The sequence below is a fragment of the Rhincodon typus genome, chromosome 6, assembly GCF_021869965.1.
Source record: "Rhincodon typus isolate 14 chromosome 6, sRhiTyp1.1, whole genome shotgun sequence".
NCBI lineage: Eukaryota > Metazoa > Chordata > Chondrichthyes > Orectolobiformes > Rhincodontidae > Rhincodon > Rhincodon typus.
Window position 1 is genome coordinate 15,894,426 of NC_063337.1, and position 9,802 is coordinate 15,904,227.

The 9,802-nt window shown below is 41.3% G+C and overlaps 1 protein-coding gene across 1 annotated transcript in view; it reads right to left on the reverse strand.

Moving 5' to 3' along the window:
* LOC125483322 (gamma-aminobutyric acid receptor subunit gamma-3) overlaps positions 1–9,802 on the reverse strand; it is a 548,041-nt gene that overhangs the window by 29,732 nt on the left and 508,507 nt on the right. The gene's annotated exons all lie outside the window — the stretch shown is intronic.

Here is a 9,802-nt window from a genome sequence, read left to right on the forward strand (position 1 = left end):
ATTTTCTGGTTTAATGCTAGTTAAAGTCTTAATGGGTGAGCTCACGGGAATGTGTCACTGAAAATTTAACCTTAAATTCTTCAACTGTGTCAGGATTCCATACAATGCATGTACAAACCATTTGGCAGATCTTGCCACATATCTTGATGCGTGTACAATGGCTTGCATTTCTTTATATTCATTCACTGGTTGTGGGCCTTGCCAACTGGGCCAGCATTTATTGTCTGTCCAGCTAGCCTTGGAAAAGTGGTGGTGAGCTGCCTTCTTAAACCATTGCAGTCCACTTGGTGTAGGTGCACCCACAAGGCCATCAGGGAGATGGTTCTAGGATTTTGACCTAGCAACTGTGAAGGAACAGAAACATATTTCCAAGTCAGGATGATGACTGGCTTGGATGGGAACTTGCATGTGTCCCCATGTGTCTACTGTTCCTGTGATTGTAGTGGTTGTGGGTTTGGAAGGTGTTGTCTAAGCAGCTTTCGCAAATTTTCAAAATACAATGAATATTGTTAAGCAAAAACAACTACAACATTACCAGCAAAATTCCACCAAACGTTAGGTAAATAACAACAGTCATGATCTATTTTCAAGATTCTTAATCATGGAATATTGCTTCCTTCCAAAATTGTGTAGGATCTTGAAAAGTATCTAAACGGTCAAACAGGGCCTTGGTTTAACAACATGGATGACAAGGCAGTTACAACCTCACTATTTCACTCAAGTATGAGTTCAGAACATGAGCTTTTTGCGGGTGCAGTATTCTAATTCACCATTTTCTATCGCACAGTTTTATTGACTAAACCCAATCAATAAGGCTACACAGATGTTATAACCAACTAACTAATTTTCAGTGGTCAAAATAAACTGAGAACTGGTGCACATCAGTCACGTCTTTTTGGGCATTTACTCTGGGCATTACAGCAATTTTCTTTGAGCATCACCACTAATTACTGTGAGCATTACAGTCTATTATTGTGAGTATTACAGTCTATTACTGTGGGCATTCCAATTTATTACCATGGGCATTACAGTCTATTACTGTGAGCATTACAGCCATGTCACTTTTCCTCAGTTTACCTTAGCACAACTCTGAACAAGTTGCCCAAGCAGCAGGATGTGTTTCTGAAAGCCCAGCCCAGAAATGTGGTCCAAAACATCAATTGGATTTAATAGTAAGGGTTATTTGCAAGAATGAAGGAAAGACTATTTACTGTTGAATCACAGAGCACAAATTGTAACCGTGAGCAACCATGGGTGAAGCTTAACTGGCTTGTACTGGAATTTAATCTGAGGAGTATGATTAGAACAGATACCAATCACAGATTTTGTGTTACAGCGATTCTTATTGCTTTCCATTACAGTTAATATTTGTATCAGGCAAGAACTTGTGTGTATCTATTTACTCCTCACATGGATAACAATTACTCAGAGCACATTACATCAAGGTGGCTGCTGAACAGGACTGGAAACAAGGAGGAAAATACAAGGTGATCATGTTGAACAAAACCAAAGTTTAGGAAAAATGTTTCGTGAATTTTTGCAAGCTAGGAAGCCAAAGAGGCAGGATTTTGGGACAGATCACCAAAGGAGGAATTATAATTTGTGGAATGGGGAGAGGAGACACATGGGAAGCTGGTGTCATGTGAATGGGGATAAGTGACAATTGGACAGCGATTTAGTGCTCTCGGCATGACATGTGGTGGCAGACATTTTGAGGGTTGACTAAACTCCCGACCAGCAACCAGCGGAAAAGCCCGCTGGACTGAGCTCCAATCAACCACTTCAGAGCAGACTGGCCGGCTTCTTAGTGCATCACGAGCCTCAAAACTGAATCTGCCTAACCTGAAGCTTCCGGCAAATCCCAAGCCAGCAGGCCCTGGGAGTTGGACATCACCATTCAAGGCCCAGTTGAACAGCCATCAATGGTTGTGATGGTTGAGAGTGCAGGGTTGGGGATAGCAGGAGAAAAGATTTTCAAGGTCCAAAGCATGATGCTCAGAGCTGGCTTTCAGGGGCCTCATCCCTGCCTGATCCCATCAGTGCCCCCAATCTCCCCTACATTGGGATACATGGAGGAAGACCCCTGCCCCACATGGCTCATAAACAGTCTTGATTTGCTCAGCGGGCTAGCAGTGCTTTTTCTTACCCACTAGGAAGGCACGTACTCAGGCCTGTGGTGAGTTGAGGTCTTTAACTGACCTTGTGGTGGCGGGTTGGGAGGTCACCCATGGATATTTTGCCCGAAGCCTGATTGATGAGGTAATGAGAAGAGGCCAACCCATCCGTTCGTTTGTCCTTCTCACCACTTGCCCCACCTACCCTTAGGCAGAGGTAAGTCTTGCTAACAATCACAGAATCGTACAGCACAGAGGAGGCCCTGCGGTCCCTCAAGCCTGGATTGCCAAAAGTTACTGCCAAATAACGACCTGCACTGGTCTCACTTTCCCGCACTAGGGCCATAGTCTTAAATGTTAAGACGATGATGTTATGAAGGATTTCAACGTGGAATTGTGCAGGATGTGGGCACTGTTGGTCAGGTCAACATGTACTGCCTATCACTATTGCCCTTGAGAAGGTGGTGGTGAGCTGCCGTCTTGAACCGCTACAATCCATTTCGTGCAGGGTCACCCCAGTGCTGTAAGGGAGCGATTTCCAGGATTTTAAGGCCATTGACACTGATGGAACAGAGATGTATTCAGCAGTCAGGATGGTGTGTAGCTTGGAGAGGAACTTGAAATGATGGTGTTCAAGTATATCTGATATTCTTGTCCTTACAGCTGGTATAGGTGGAGGGTATGTAAGGTGCTTTCGCAGGAGCCTTTGTGACCTCTTGCAGTGCATCATGTAGATAGCAGACACACTATTGTAGATTGGTGGCAGTGATAGTGAACATTGCAGGAGTGAGATAGAATACCAGTCAGTCAAGCTTCGTGAGTGTTACTGGAGCTGCATCCATCCAGGCAACTAGGGAATACATTATCATATTCCTGACTTGGGTCTTGTGGTTGGTGCACAGGATCTGAAGAATCAAGTGGTGAATTACTTGCCACAGAATTCTCAGCCTCTGACCTGCTCTTGCGAGCACTGTAGACACGTAGCTAGTCCAGTTCAGTTTCTTTTTTTAAAAAAGGTAGGAACAGGAGTAGGCCATTTGGCCCTTCGACCTGTTCCACCATTCATTATGATCATGGCTGATCATCCAACTCAACAGCCTGTTCCTGTTTTTTCTCCTCAAAATCCTTTGATCCCTTAAACTCCAAGTGCTACATGCAACTCCTGCTTGAAATCATACAATGTTTTGGCCTCAACTGTTTTCTGTAGTAGCGAATTGCACAGGCTCACCACTCCCTAGGTCAAGAAATTTCTCCACATCTCCGTCCTAAATGGTTTAACCCGTATCCTTAGTCTGTCAGCCCAGTTTCTGGACTCCCCTACCACCTGAGACATCCTTCCTGCATCTACCCTGTCTAGTCCTGTTAGAATTTTACAGGTTTCTATGAGATCTCCCCTCCCATTCTGATCAATGATAACCTGCAGGATGTTGAGAGTTAGGAATTTGACGATGGAAATGCCATTAGGTTAGATTCTTTCTAGCATATGAATATACAAGGAATGGACGGATGTGGATTAAGGGCAGGTAGAAGGGATTCGTTCAATTTGGACTCACGTTTGGCACAACATTGTGGGCCAAAGGGCCCATTTCTGTGCTGTACAATTCTATGTTCCATGTTCTTGATGGAGATTATCATTGCCTGGTACTTATGAACATACAAATCAAGAGAATGAGTAGGCCATTCATCCTCTCATATGCTACACTCCATTTCCCATATCTTTGCCCACTCATTTAAACTATAAATATCTTTTTGTAACCTCCTTGTATCCTCTTCAAACTTATAATCTTCCCTCTCCTTGTGTTGTCAGCAAATTTTGCAACCAAACTTAATTTCCCTTTCAGCATCAATCTCTGTTGCTCAAAACTTTTTACATCTTGCAAACCTGAAAAAGGCCCATTTACGCCTACTTTCTGCTCCCTGTTAGCCAGCCACTCTTCTGTTCGTGCCAATATACTACACCCTATACCATGATCTTTTATTTTCCACAATAACCTTTGATATGGCACCTTATGAAATGCATTGTGCATCCACTAGTTTACTTTTGTATAAAGTCTGTGTCATCTCCTCAAAGAACTCCAATAGATTGATCAAATATGGCTTCCCTTTCACATATCCTCGGCTCGATTACCTTGAACTTATTCAATTGCACTGTTAACTTCCTTTCAGCAGGTTCTAACATTGTACCTATGATAGATGCTGAGCTAACAGGCCTCTAGTCTCATGGTTACTGTCTCCCTCACTTTTTGAATAAAGGAGTTAGATTTGCTATCTTCCAATCTATTGGGACCCTCCTTGAATCAAGATAGCTTTGGGATAATTAAAACTAATGCATCAACTATCTCAATTTCCACTTCTGTTAAGATCCTCATGTGGTATGAATGTTACATTCTATCAGTCCAAACCTGAATGCTGGTCTTGCTGCACTTGAACATGGACTGCTTCAGTACCTGAGGAGTTGTGAAAGATGTTGAACATTGTGCAATCATCAGCGAATATCTCCAGTTCTGACCCTATGATGGCAGAAGGTCATTGATGAAGCAGTTGAATGTGCTTGGTCCCAGGATACTACCCTGAGGACCCCATCCAATGATGTCTCAATGATTGTGAAGATGGCCCTCCCACAGGTCCACAGCTATCTTCCTTTGTGTTCTATATGCCTGCAACCAGCTGAGAGTTTTCCCCGATTCCCATTGAGGCCAGTCTTGCTCGAGTTCCTTGAGTCCATGCTTGGCCAAGTGGTGCTTGGATGATAAGGGCAGTCAGTCATTGTCACTTCCTCAGTTAAGTTCAGTTCATATGTCAATGCGAAAGGGAGCTGAGAAAAGGTGAGGTGGGTGACATGTTCCTTTATGATGAGGAATGTGGGCAAAATGCAAAAGTTAATTTATTTTAAATGAGCATAAGGAAAAAAAAATCAATAGCAAAATCCACAGTCTCTGCAGGGAGAACATAATGTCGAAACATCATGCTTTTAATTTCTCTCACATTTTCTCCTTCATTTCAAACTGTGATGCATTGCGTTGGGACAAAGTACCATGGTTACTGGTGGCCTTCTACTACTTCATCCAGTCAACATATCTAAATCTGGATGATGAAGCCTATTTGGCTATGAGCCTGTTCTCATTGCTGTGACCCCACCCAAGATCGGCAGTCCGCAGATAGTCATCAGGAGCTCATTTCCATTGAAATATGTTTCATTCTAATTTGCTCTAAAGCGCTGAAGCTGGAATTGTTCCACAGATGCTACATTTGGAGCCAGCAGAGCATGTATCAGTTGCCCCGGCAACAGATGTAGCTTGGCAACTCATTGTAGCCTGGCAACAACAATGCGCCAACAGTTCAGCAAAAAAATCATGGCTCTTTCTAAAGATGTCATTATCCTGGCTAATCATAAGAAAAGATGAACATCTCTTTAAAAAAATAATTCTCCCCAACGGTGGTTACTTTCTGAACTCACCAATTACGCAGTAAACTGACAGAGCCATTATAGAATCCATGTTTTCTCAGGAAAATTGGGTGGGGACTGTGATGGGGCTGTCAATCTAATCCACTAAATTGTTGAAGGGGAACGGCTATGCTACTGCTCAAAAGGAGATGATTCTTCTTGGTTACATGAAAACTTGTCTGTTCTGCTCTGGGGTGACAGAACTGACAAGACATAAATATATGAGTAGATAACTCCAAGCAAACATATCCACTGCTGCGAGTTCATTGGACCTGTATGAGTGTTCCAGTTGTCATTTCCCATTGTCTTGCATTATTCTGAACACAGAAGGCTAACATAAGACTTGGAAGCAGGATTAGCTCATTTGGCACTTTGAGTCTGCTTAAGGAGAGGTGGAATAGAGCTGCTGAAAACTACACAGGGTTTTTGACAGTGTATCCACTGCCAGGACAGTCAGTAATTTCTACACCGATAATGGTTCTTTCTCCTCTATGTACCACACAGACAAGCCAGAAGACTGCGCAGATACTTATTGAACCCCACCCAACCCAGGTTTGCTTGTCATCGCAATAAGGTCTCAATAGGAAGAATGGCACTGCCTTTGATAACTAATTCATGCCAGAAACAAAAAAATGGACATAGAACATAGAACATAGAACAGTACAGCACAGTACAGGCCTTTTGGCCCACGATGTTGTGCCGTACTATTATCCTACTAAGATCAATCTACCCTGCATACCCTACATTTTACTATTCTCCATGTGCCTACCCAAGAGTTGTTTAAAAGTCCCTAGACATCTTGATTTTGTATACAATAATACTGCAAGACAACACATTTATTCAGAACATTCTAATGTGATAAAATTGTAATAAGAAACTAGTACTTACATCACAACAATCTTAACAAGCAAAATAGACAGCGACATTAATCTTGCTTATACCACATTTTCATGGCTTGTATGGATGTGTGTGGGAACTGGTTACATTGTGTGAGTTGAATCGATGGAGACTTTGGGCCTGTTCTCTTATGTGGCCTCAGCCTTAGTGTTGCATATCAGGGGCTTGTATTTTAGGCCAATCTGTGGATTACTAGAGATATGCAAACTACACTTTGAGAACAACTGGTTTAAAGTCACTGGCAAAAGAAATGAGAAGCATTTTTTCTTTTTGGGACAGCAATTTAGTATGATCTGGAATATTGAACCTGAAAGGGTGGTCGAAACAGTAGCAGTTCTCAAGTGGAAATTTGATATACACTTGAAAAGAAAACAAATTGCAGGGCTCTGAGGATAGAGCAGGGATGTTGGACTAATTGGATGAGCTTGTTCACAGTCTGAATGGGCTGAATGGCTCTCTTCTGTGTAGTATGATGAGAGATACTTTTAGTCAACCTGCTTGGTTATGTAATGTCACAACTTTGTGGCAGATGGTACTTGAGCCCAGACACCCTAACCCAAAAGTACCACCACATCACAAGGCTCCTTAAAGCCTTAGCCTGAGCCTCTGGACTCTTAGTCAGTGATGTTGCCATTCTGCCACAATGCAATATGATTAGATGCTGGGCACAGCCCACATATCTAAACTGCTATTAAAATTTCATCCAAATGGCAATTTCTTATTTCTGACCCTAGATAATGAGCACTTATAGGGCTGGTTCACTGCTGAGCTCAATCCTCACCTTGGCCAACAATCACTTTTTCTAACTTGAGTGCAAGCAAAGACAGAAAAAACCCTGATGATTTTCGAACTGTCAAGTCCAAGGCAAATCAATCCAATTATAACGTCCCTAGTGCCGCACAAATTGAGATTGTATAAGTTAGCACAGAGCCTGGGATTGTTCTGATCTTTACAGTAAAACAGCTCTAGCAGCCAAGGTACATCAAACTAACAACAGTCATGGTTCATCTTATAATAACATTAATAAATAGGAAAAGTACACAAAGAATAAAGGCCATTCAGAAATGAATTTGATTGGGACAATTGTGGGATTTGTATTTAGTGTAAGAGAAGGAAACTGCCTTCAGTCTTGTTATCTCCTATCACACAAAGTCAAGATTAACCACACAAGACTGTTCCTTGTACAGATCATGTATAATTCTCTCTAGTCTTAAATGACTTATTCCATTTTTCATTCCTACTTAGATACCCCCAACCAACATTTTCTGATTTTCCATCTTGCATGAAGTGATTCTTAACCTGCAGTTAATAAATCTATTTCAAAATGAACATTATTTTATCCAATTAACACTCTTGTATTTCTGATAGTTATAATATTATAATTTAGTAATATGGATTTTAAAGTTGAGATACATGGGATTTTGGTTTTAGTCCAGTGAAGGTGATTTGTTTGTCTTAAGAGGTCAGAAAGTCATTTTTGAACAGTGATGCTAACATTATTTCCAAGAAAGTTTCTGGATACATTTCCAGAGGAGTTAATTGATGAGATATTTACAAAGTTGGACTTTTATGAAAGTGAAAGATAGATTGGAGCTAGAGTCAAGTTTCAGTTGAGAATAACAGCTTCATACCAGTAGAAGAACAGTTTAGTTTGAGGTGGACCAGGCTTTCAGAGCTGCAAAGAGTTCATAAACTGTTTTACTAAACTGTTCTACTAAACTTTCGCTATCTGAACTTTAAGTGAATCCTTGACTACTTAAACTGTTTTAACAATTTCTATTTCTTAAAGTTCAGTAGGCAAAAGTCATTGATGTAGCCAGTGTCTGTGCCTCTTGGGGAGAGATAGTAAAGGACAGAATCATATCTGGTTAACTTATAGGAAGTCGCTGAAAGAAATTCGTGCTTAAGTAAGCACTCGTCACTTAAGTAAGGAATTAAAGAGTTAAGATAGGAGTAGTACTTAACTGAGGTCGAGTGTCTGTAAGGAATATTAGTGGCAAAAGTGTTGACTTTTTTTCCTTTTATTAAAGTACATTAAAAACTTAATGTGGATATGTTCAGTGACAGATCACAATGGGAACCAAACTGCAAACATAGAACATATGATCTATCATGCCAAGTTTCATTCCGAGATCTAACTTGTCCAGTTGTAATATCAACTAGGATCAGACTATTTAAGTGACAAGATATGCAATATTAATGGTTTTCTTTATTCATTCATGGGATGAGGGTGTCGCTGGCTAGGCCAGCATTTATTACCTCCTTAGTGTTGAGAGACAACCACATTGTATCTGAAGTCACATGTCAGCCAGAGCAGGTAACGTTGGCAGTTTCCTTCCCGAAAGGACATTAGTAAACCAGATGGGTTTTTCCAACAATTGACAATAGTTTCATGGTCATCATTAGACTCCTAATTCCAGATTTGTATTGAACTCAAACTCCACCATCTGCCATGGTGGGATTCAAACCCAGATCCCCAGAACATTACTTGGGTCTCTGGATTAACAGTACAGCTGTCGCCTCCCCGTCAAATGTATGATCAGTAAATAAATTATATTTGGCCCCTCAAGCCTGCTCCACCATAAGATCGTGGCTGTTTGAGTTCCAAATTTCCACATACCCATCTACCTGTAATGACATCTGATTCCCTTGCCTAACAAGAATCTATCCACTTCTGTCCTAAAAATATTCAATGCCTTCATTGCCTTCTGAGGTAGTGAGCTCCAAAGTCTTCCAATCCTCTGAGAGAGAAAAAAAAATCTCTTTATCTCTGTCCTAAAGGGTGACTACTAATTTTGACACAGTGTCTACTGGAATCACCCACACAACAAAACATATTTTCCACATCCACCCTGTCAAGACTGGTTAGGATCTTATCAATTTCAAACAAGTCACCCCTAACTCATCTGAACCTCAGTGAAAACAAACCCAATCTGTCCAACCTATCCCATAAAGCAACCTAATCTTTCCAGGTATCAATCTAGTAAACTTGTTCTGCTTATAATGTATTTACATTTTCCTAAAATAATGAGACCAAAACAGTACACAGTATCTGAGATGTGTGGTTTATGTGTGGACTAAACTTCCTGAGGACGTACTGGATGCAGGCACAGTTACAACTTTTAAAAGACACTCAGATAAATACATGAATAAGAAAGAATTGAAGGGATATGGGCCAGGAGCAGTGGGACTAGTTTAGTTTGGGATTATAGATAGTAGGAACTGCAGATGCTGGAGAATCCGAGACAACAAGGTGCAGGGCTGGATGAACACAGCAGGCCAAGCAGCATCATAGGAGCAGAGAGGCTGACGTTTCGGGCCTAGACCCTTCATCTAGGCCCGAAAC